This window comes from Bison bison, unplaced genomic scaffold, assembly GCF_000754665.1.
Source record: "Bison bison bison isolate TAMUID 2011002044 unplaced genomic scaffold, Bison_UMD1.0 scf7180017864181, whole genome shotgun sequence".
In the NCBI taxonomy this organism is placed as follows: domain Eukaryota; kingdom Metazoa; phylum Chordata; class Mammalia; order Artiodactyla; family Bovidae; genus Bison; species Bison bison.
This window is the reverse complement of record NW_011494753.1, coordinates 9,277,973-9,285,827: the sequence shown is the minus strand read 5'-3', so window position 1 is coordinate 9,285,827 and position 7,855 is coordinate 9,277,973. Positions and strand designations below refer to the sequence as shown.

Sequence of the window (7,855 nt, the reverse complement as noted above, 5' to 3'; positions counted from 1 at the left end):
TTCTTCCTTCTTTCCCTCCCTCCCTCCCTTTCCTCCTCCCACTCTCCCTTCCTACCTTTCTTTCTACAAGGCTTTAAGTTCTCCCAGTCACCTATCCTTTGCCCAGCCCTGTCCTGGGCACACAGACATGATTCCTGAAAAACCTTCAGTGGAGCATGGGCAAGACATCATTTGAATATGCAGTGTGTGGCAACCGGGTGGAGTCAACAACCTGATTCCAGAGGAGGAGGCTGTTAGCCAGACTGGAGGGTGAGTAGGGTGACATCAGGGGAGCCTGGGCAATCTGGCAGAGAAAACAGCCCCAGCAAAGACGGGAAGGGGAGACAGGGCAGGCCTGGCCTGGGGCAAGAGTGAGCCCTCCCCAGGACACTAAGTGGAATGAAATAAGTCGGCCACCAAAGGACAAGTACCATGTGATTCCACTTACCTGAGGTGCCTAGAGTAATCTCATTCATAGAGACAGAAAGTAGCCTGGTGCTTGCCAGAGGCTAGGGGAAGGGAAGTGGAAAGATGTTGTGTAATGGTGTAGAGTTTCAGTTTTACAAGACGAAGAAAGCTCTGGAGCTTGGTTGCACAACAAAGTAAATATCCTTAACACTACTGAACTTGCACACTTAAAAATGGTCAAGATGGTCAGTTTTATCTTATGTATGTGTGCATGTGTGCGTGCTAAGTCACTTCAGTCATGTCCGACTCTTTGCGACCCTATGGACTGTAGCCAACCAGGCTCCTCTGTCCATGGGATTCCCCAGGCAAGAATACTGTAGTGGGTTGCCCTGCCCTCCTGCAGGGAATATTTCCAACCCAGGGATTATCCCAGGTCTCCTGCATTACAGGCAGATTCTTTACTGTCTGAGCCACCAGGAAAGCCCTGATATTATATATTATTTTATCACAAGTTAAAACCAAAAACAAAAAACAGTCACATATACACGCCAAAACATGAGTTTTACCCAGAGACTAAGGAGGGGAGGGGAGGCTAGAAACGGGAGGGGTGGGGTGTCAGATGCAGAGGGCCCTCAAACTACACTATCGCTGACATAGTCATCTCAGATCCTCTGTGGAAAGCTGGAGGGAGGGAAAGAAGAGAGGAAGGGGAAAGAGGGAAGCATTGAGGAAGGGACTCAGGACAGTCCAAAGGACAGTGGTGTGCACGGGGCCGGCCTGCAGGAACAAGGGTCTGGGTGCAGTGCAGAGGTTTGTCCGAGGGCAGAAGAGACTGGTTCCCATCTTGTAACATCTCTAACGGTCACTTCAAACATGCAAGAGAAGAGGATCACTGAACCTCCAAAACTTCAGACCTAGAAGAAGCATACTATGGCTTATGGACTCAGGCTGGTTGGTCAGGCCCAGTTGTGGAGCCAAAGGTTTCTCAGTAACCTCTGCCAGCCAAAACGGCCAGACTGTGGCCTTTCCCAATATGACTTACAGAGTTTTAGACCACCAGAATTCATCTGGGAAGACTTATCCATCTGACTCCTACCCATAATACAGATTGGTCCCCTGATATCCAGAGAGGGAAAGGAATCTGCCCATGATGACCTGCAAGTTAGGTGACTACATCTCTGGTCTTAGGAACCCTCTCTGTCTCAGTTTCTCCTTGGAGGAGCTGAAGAAACTGAATTTTAATCATTGCAGAGGAAGCCTACCACATACACCACGGCCCTTAGCTGGACTGGCCAAACCATCTTTAGACTGTATGTGTCAGTCATGTTTGACTCTTTGTGACCCTCCATGGACTGTGGTCCACCAGGCTTCTCTGTCCATGGAATTCTTCAGGCAAGAATACTGGAGTGGGTTGCCAGTCCCTTCTCCAGGGGATCTTCCTAACCAGGGATCAAACCCAGGTCTCCTGCATTGCAGGCAGATTCCTTACCATCTGAGCCACCAGGGAAGCCCACCTGTAGACTGGTTCCCTTATTTTTTGAGAATGATGCCTTCCAGTCAAGATGACTTCAAATGAATGCTTTTGGGTGAAATCTATGCTGTCCATAAATCCACTCTTTAGTCTCAGAACTTTACTTCTAGAGTCTTAAGGTACAGAAGTCCTGAATAGTATGATTTAAATCCATGAGCCAGTCCCAGGACATGTTTAGTAGGGGGAAATGTAGATAGATTTAGAATCTCTAGGTTCAGATCTCAACTCTGCTTCTTACTAGCCACATTATCTAAGATTCTCTCAGCCTCAGATTCTTCATATGTAAGATGAGGACAATTATATCTATCTCACAGAGCCATACAATGTCTGTACCTGTAGCTGCTCAATGAAGAACCACATAGTGTCTGGTACCCAGTAGCTGCTCAATGAAGAGCATGAGAAATGATGGTGAGGATACTGGCTAAGGAGAAGAATGATGATAGTGGTGCTGATGACGGTTGTACTGGTGGGGATGGTAGAGATGGCTCTTACTGAGGAGTGTTCAGAATCCCCCCTCTCCCACTGGTTTCAGCAAGACCCAGGGTGAGGAAGGATGGGTTCCAGCTTGACAATTCTTTGGTCAAGAATTGTGGCAAGCTCTGGGCTCTCTGTAAAGAGAAACTGTGCCCCATATTCTGTTTTGATTCAGAAGGTTAACAAACTGGTTCTAGAAACAGGTATTAAGGGTATGTTCCCTGGGAACATACATTTCCCTAACTCAAGATCTCCAAGGAATGAATAGGCATGTGGAAACAGGCTTTCGTGGAAATGGGAAGTCCTGATTACCCCATAGCCACATGCTCCCCACACAGGGATAAGTACTCCTTAACCCTGACCCTGCTCGAATTTTTCCATAGAACTTATCATCATCTAGCAGACATCACTGTTCACTTATTTTCTATATTTAGTGTTTACTTGGATCTGCCCCACCTCCCTCGCTCACTAGAAGATAAGCTTCAGGAGGGCAAGAATCTTTGGCTCACTGCTACGCTCTTGATGCTGAAAATAGTGCCTGGCACATAAGACATGCTCAATAAATATTTGTTGAATGAACAAACAGGAGGAATAATGAATGAATAAACGGGAGAAATCTACTGTTGCCTTTGTTCCCTGGGATAGGCCCAGCTTCCTAACTTGTTACCTGGGTTCTCCACAAACAAACAGAAAGGTGGGGTGTGGCCCTGAGTGCTCAGCATGTAGGTTTTTAGACTGGGCCCAGGTAGGAACTGTGGGTGGAAGGGGGCTGTGTTGAGCCCAGGGGTCAGTCCCCAACACAGGCAAGGCCTTCAGGGAGCCTGAACCCCAGGTCCCTACATCCCTGCTGATGAGTGAGGAAAAGACACTGGACCTGGAGTTCAAAGTCTTAAATGTGGGGTTTAATGAGGAGGGCAGGTATGACCTCTGGCTGTCAACTGAGAACCCCCTGCAGGCCTGCTCTGGGGCTGGGATGCAGCTGCAGGTGATTGATGGGGACCCCCTCCCCACCTACTCTGCCGTCACTGATGTTGTTGAGCCGAAAGACCCTGGGCAGAGCCTCACCCTCACCAGGAACAAATTAGTCTTTACTTTTCCTGCCCAGCCCCAGTCAGGGACTCCAGGGACCTCAAGGGAAACAGGAGGGGCAGGGGCAGAGCTCTAGACTGAACCCACAGCTCTGCAGGTGAGACTGATGCCAAAGCTGACCCTCTGTGAGCCCCCGCCTCCTTCAGGGTAGCCTGGGGATGCTGATGCTGGTCAGGGTCAGATCAGGAAGGAATGCGAGGAAAGGTGAGGAATGGCTTTGTGAAACTGTAAGAGCTGAGCACACAGCAGGGGTGGGGCCAGTCCTGCTAAGTAGCCAGTGGACGGGGCATGTGGGGTAGACAAAGAGATGGAGACCTGGGCCCTACCTTCTGGAAGATTCCAGCAAGCAGGTAGAAAGGCAGAAATTCCAAATAAAGAATATTTAAGTGATCTGGAAAGAGGAGAAAATCCATGCCTAGCTTGTGAGGCCAGCAGGGGCTTCCTGGAGGAGGAGGCAGTGAGGGAATGGGGAAACTAAGTCCCAGGCTTTCACGTGGTTGGAGATCAGGGTCAGGTTGATCTCCTCCCGGGGTGGCAGGACCCAGGATCATGTCACAGGCTAGGAGCCCTCGGCTCCCCACATGAGTAAAGGGAGGAGGCCATGGGTAGGGCCTGACAAAGGGTCATCCTCAAGAAACTCTTAGCCACGCCTGGCTTCAATTCGAAGGCCAAGCCGCCCAGGTTTCTCAGGGGCCCTGCCTGTCATCCTCATCCCCTGGGGGAGGCAGAGAGAGAGATTCCAGAGTCCATCTCTGGGATCCACATTCCCTACCCAGGTTTCTGCAAGAATGATGGACAGCACGACGCATAATTGCATGTAGAGGCGCTGAGCCTAGGCAGGGCCTCGGGAAGGCGGCCCAGTGGGTGGTCATGGCCGTCTTCCCCATCTACCCACTCCCAGACCAGCCCCGTATGAACCGCTCCGCGCGGGACAGGAACACGAGGACGTGTACTGCTACTGCGGGAACCCGGCTCTGCTCCAAGCCAGTGCAGACCCCACGGCCCGCCACTGAGGGCACCTGGCTTACAGGGTGGCCTTCAACGTGCACCCCGCCCCTCAGCCTCCTGCCACAAACTGCCATCCTGTGCCAGCCAGCTGGAACCAATGTCACCGCACACAGAGCCCCAGCTGCCCCGGCTGCAGGTAGGTGCCCATCAGGTTCTAGCACCACTGCTCCTAGTTAGAAAACCCTGTGTCTCTGATGAGCCTGGCTGCCCCCACAGTCCTTCACTGAGCACAGCAGAACTTCCCCAGGTTGCCTCATTGGCTTCTGAAGAACAAGCAGTCTGAGGGTGGAAAGGGGAGTTCCAGTCTGAAGTGGGAGACAGAATGGAGCAAACAAAGGCTGCACAGATCAAGGACGTCACTGGGTGGGGTTTTTTGCCCAGTGGGTGAGTGTCCCCAGAGACACTTCAGTTCTCAAACTCACTCTCCCATGTTCTCACTGGGTTTCAAGGGAGGCCTGGAGTGACCAGGAGACAGAAGTCTCTCTTTTCCCTCCCTCAACCCCATCTAGCTTCCACCACAACCAGGCAGGACTCAGCCCTGAACTGGGACCCTGGCAGCCTCAGGCCCAGGTGAGGGGATCTGGCTTTTGTCCAAGCTAAGGAGGATTCATTCCCCAATGTGGTAGTGTTCTGCAACCAGACAGTGTATCTGGTGGGCCTCGCAGCCAGTGTAGATAGAGGCTAGTAGAGCAAGCAGCCCATTTCACAGGTGGAGAAACTAAGGCTCATCCCCCAAGGATGCTTGATTCCATCTAATGCCAGCCACATTTCCTAGGGACCTTACTGCACACTAGCGCATGGGATCCAAAGCTGGGTCAAACCCTGGGTTCAAGGTGCCACCTGGCTTGAAGACAGCCTGGCACAATGTGGGGATCCTATGGGCCCAGAAGTTATGTGCTGGGAGGAGAGCTCTGATGAGGGAGTGTGCAGGTCTGCATTTGAAGCCTAGGAAAGGCTTTTCAAAAGAGATGTCATTCGAGGTGAATCCTTCATTCATTCAGGCTTCCCTGATAGCTCGGTTGGTAAAGAATCTGCCTGCAAAGCAGGAGACCCCCGTTTGATTCCTGGGTTGGAAATATCCGCTGGAGAAAGAGGCTACCCACTCCAGTATTCTTGGGCTTCCCTTGTGGCTCAGTTGGTAAAGTATCCGCCTGCAATACCAGAGACCTGGGTTCGATCCCTGGGTTGGGAAGATCCCCTGGAGAAGGGAAAGGCTACCCACTCCAGTATTCTGGCCTGGAGAATTCCATGGACTGTATAGTCCATGGGGTCACAAAGAGTTGGACACAACTGAGCCACTTTGACTTTCACTTTCATTCATTCATTCATTCCCTCATTGATCCATTCATTCATCCATCAAACATTTGTTAAGTACTGACTCTCTCAGATTCCATGCTAGGTGAATAAGATTTAGGAATGGTAACTGTGGGTTTTGAGGAGTATATTCCAAGGAGGAGTGACCAGAATAAGCTGACTGAGAAGGAAAGGGTTTGTCCGGCAGAAGAAATGACCTGAGGTTGAAACCAAAAGTTTACAACCAAAGGTGCCTGGCTCTCTTGCAGTGCCTCCATCCCATGATGCATTGGTCTGAAGTGGAGCCCAGGGTGGTGGGCGCAGTTGGGCTGGGAGAAGGCCGATGGATGGCAGAAAGTGGAAGGAACAGTGACAAAAGAGCTAGACAGATATCCAAGTCAGAAGGCAATGGGGAGCCACCAGAGGGGTTTGTGCAGAAGAAAGACAATCTGATCTGTGGTTTAGCCAGAGTAATCTGGCAGAATGTGCCCGGACAACTGGAAGAATGGACCAGGGACCAGGGACCAATTTCTCTTGTCCAGGTCTCAGTTTGTTACCTGGACTACTTTGGCCTCTGTTTATTTATTTGTTAGTCAGTCAATCAGCAAATACTGTTGATCACCTACTGTATGCCCAGCTCTGAGCTGGGTGCTGAGGGTACTGTGGTGAGCTTGGGAATAAAATAGATAAGGCCTGGATTCCTACATGTTCTAGAGTTTGTCACAGGACAAGATAACGCAAAAGCTCAGAGCTCAGGGAGAAGCAGTCCCGTGCTGTCTGGGTCCCTGCGTGCCCTGACCACCCGATCCAGGGGCCACGTGGACAGTTTTTGTGCAGGCTGCTCCTCTGAATGCCTCTGAGGGAGGGTGGGACTCCTGCAGGGAAGGGGGGCTGGGAGATGGCTGAGCCAGCCGCCGCAGCTCTAATTTCTGTTATTTAATGCCATCATCTCCCTGCCGTTCTCCCTCTTAAAGTGTCAGATGTCTGCTTCTACCAAGACAAGAAAATGGCTTTCAAGGGAGAGGAAAATCACTTCCCTCCTAGGGGAGGGGTCAGCCATCACAACCCTGACAACAGGGCCAGGAAGCCAGTGGGGGGAACAGACAACGGAGAGGCGTCCTCCAGAGGAGAGAAGGGCTGTCTCATCTCAGGCAAACTCATCCAGCCGTTCAGCATGAGAAAGGGCATCTGGCATCTTTGGAGGCTCAGAGACACAACTGGTGGGACACAGCATGACCAGGCACTCAGGGAAGGGTAGGCTTGCAGGCGGTCATCTGGACCTGTGGGCAGCTCCTTGGGGAAGTGGATCAGGCCTAGAACCACAGGGAGGGAAACCATCCTCTCTCCCCTCCTTGCAGATAGGGAAAACGAAGCCCAGGAGGGAAAGACTTAACCCAGCTCTCTTTGATTCTCAGATGAAGAGGAAGAGAAAGCAAACTAGAGGGATTGAGGGTGGCAAGAAGAAAAGACAGTGAGCAGGGGGAAGAAGAGGAGAGGAGGGAATTGCATTCTCGAATTCAGCCCAACGTCAGCAATATCCAGTTCAAGGCCAGGAATGGATTTCTAGGCTCCAGATGCTCATGGATAGACCCAAGGCCATTTCCTTCAGGAAGACTTTCGTGCATTAATTTTGTTCCTTCCAAACTAGCCTCTGTCCTATCTGCCTCAGTTATTTCAGTCATTCAGTCTATTCAATTGAGAACTTTATTATAAACTCACAAGTTGTTCTCCAACTGTTGTGTCAGGTTTTTTTTTAAGCCAGAACTGACGATGGTCAGAGACTGAGAGATGGGGTAAGGGTGGAGCAAGGGGCAGAGGGCAGAGGATTAGGAATGCCAAGATCAAGAAAGAGTAAGGGGCGGAGGCAGGGCTCACTGTGAAGCTGCAGTGACTGACTTTGAATCACTTTGCTTCTCAGCCACAGTCCACAGGTTACAGAGCCCTAAATGGCCATGCCAGTGCTAGTCACAGGTTTCCAGAAATCCTGGAGACTCTGCTGGGACAATCCATTCCCCTAAAATAACATCTTTTCTTCAGTCCTCAAGTTACCTCCTCTGTGTGTGGGGAGCTGGG

The 7,855-nt window shown here is 51.0% G+C and overlaps 1 protein-coding gene across 1 annotated transcript in view; it reads right to left on the bottom strand.

Moving 5' to 3' along the window:
* The window catches only part of STRA6 (stimulated by retinoic acid 6), a 43,684-nt gene that overhangs the window by 34,866 nt on the left and 963 nt on the right, over nucleotides 1-7,855 (bottom strand). The window lies entirely within an intron of this gene.